This window comes from Gossypium arboreum, chromosome 7, assembly GCF_025698485.1.
Source record: "Gossypium arboreum isolate Shixiya-1 chromosome 7, ASM2569848v2, whole genome shotgun sequence".
Classification (NCBI taxonomy): domain Eukaryota; kingdom Viridiplantae; phylum Streptophyta; class Magnoliopsida; order Malvales; family Malvaceae; genus Gossypium; species Gossypium arboreum.
The window spans coordinates 73,456,363-73,458,140 of NC_069076.1; the positions used below are offsets into that span (position 1 = coordinate 73,456,363).

The window sequence follows — 1,778 nt, forward strand, 5'->3', positions numbered from 1 at the left end:
ACCCAAGATTTTCAAAAATTGATAAGGGCATTAAATTAATACTAGATATTGAATCGCACAAGGCTCTGTTAAAGTGAATATTCCCTATTTCTATGGGAATGGTAAAACTGCCCGGGGCTTTTCACTTTTTGTGATACTTGGTTGGAAATTATTACATTACAAGAGGCACTTAAATTAACTTGTTATCCTACCTTTATTTTCTTATGCCTTGCCATCATATCCTTTAAAAACCTGGCGTACTTAGGAACCTTCTTAATTAATTCAATCAAGGGTAGGTTAACATTTAAGTTTTTAAACAAATTCATCCTCATTTAACTTTTGTCTTTCTTCTAATCATGATGGGAATGAGACTTTTGTGCTTTTGACATCTTTAAGTGTCTTTTTCCTTGTCTTAACCGTTAGTGCATTTTCCTCCTCTGGTTCAAGTCTATTTTCTTCTTCTAGGGAGTTATTTTGAGGTTTTTCAATATTATCCATAGTTACCTCTGAGGTAAGTATTTCTAGGCTACACAGTTACCTCTGGATTGGTATTTCTCCTTCCCTCCATGGATTATCCTCTGTATTGCTAGGGATACCTATGCCAATTAATCTTTTAATGTCACCCATCATGCTCACTAGTTGGCTCATTTGATCTTCAAGCTTAGTCAATGTTCTTGTTGAGTCAGTGCACACAGATTGCATTTGCTTGACATCTGTTCTTATTCCAGACGTTGACCACATGTAGTATGGTCACTTGGTTTGGCTCTATCCTAAGGCTTTTGCAAGTAATGAGGTTGATAATTAGTATTTTTTAACTTGGTTTAAACAGTTACCTCCCCCTTGTTTTCATCCCCATCTAAATTTGGGTGATCTCTCCAGCTGGGATTGTATGTATTTCAATAAAGGTTTCCACCCCTATTCTTAATTTAATTTATATCATCATCAAGACTATTGATATAATGGAAGTGTAGCTTATCTCCTTCATGCATAGACGGTTGAGTCTATCCACTATTTGCTGATACTTATCATCCTTTTGAATAGCTTTGACTGTAGCGAGTTTCTGACCATATGTGAATCATTCAGTCGGCCATTGACAGAAGTTTAATTCCATAGTTTCAATAATTTCATACGTGTCCTCGTATGTCTTATTCATAAGGGCTCCTTCTGTTGCTCCGTCTAATCTAAATTGTACGTTGGCATCCAACCCATTATAAAATATTTTTGCAATCTCATCCACTAAGGAAACCTGTTGTGCGGGCATTTTTGAATCAACATCTTGAAACATTCCAACATCTCATAAAAACTTTCTCCCCCCATCTGTCTAAAGACATCGATTTCTCTTCTTAGTTGGTCTGTTTTATTGATTGGGAAAAACTTATGTAGGAACTTTCCAGTAAGTTCATCCCATGTCGTGATAGACCCTGGTGCATGAGAGTATAACAAAAGAAAAGTGTTTTGAATCGAAGAAAAGGGGAATAATCGAAGACGAATAGTGTCATCAGTGACGCAGTTATAATTAAAAGTATCATAAATTTGAAGAAACTATTCTAAATGTTGATTGGGGTGCTCTGTTAGAGTGCCCCCAAAATGTAGATTATTTTGAATCATTTGTATCATCGCCATTTTGATTTCAAAATTATTAGTTGTAATCGCCGGTCTTGCTATACTTTCATGAACCATGTTTAGACTTGGTAAGGCATAGTCCCTTAGAGTTCTCTCATTTTGAGCCATATGCACGTTTGCGGGTATGTTCCTCTTTAGTAACCAACAAGTTCCCCCATAGCCATCTTCAGGGGTAT

General features: G+C 36.3%; 1 non-coding gene across 1 annotated transcript; it reads left to right on the top strand.

Moving 5' to 3' along the window:
• Positions 1–1,222: 1,222 nt before the first annotated feature.
• LOC128295642 (small nucleolar RNA R71) lies at positions 1,223–1,328 on the top strand. Its single transcript, XR_008286202.1, has one exon. It is a non-coding gene; the product is annotated as a small nucleolar RNA R71 (small nucleolar RNA).
• Positions 1,329–1,778: the final 450 nt, after the last annotated feature.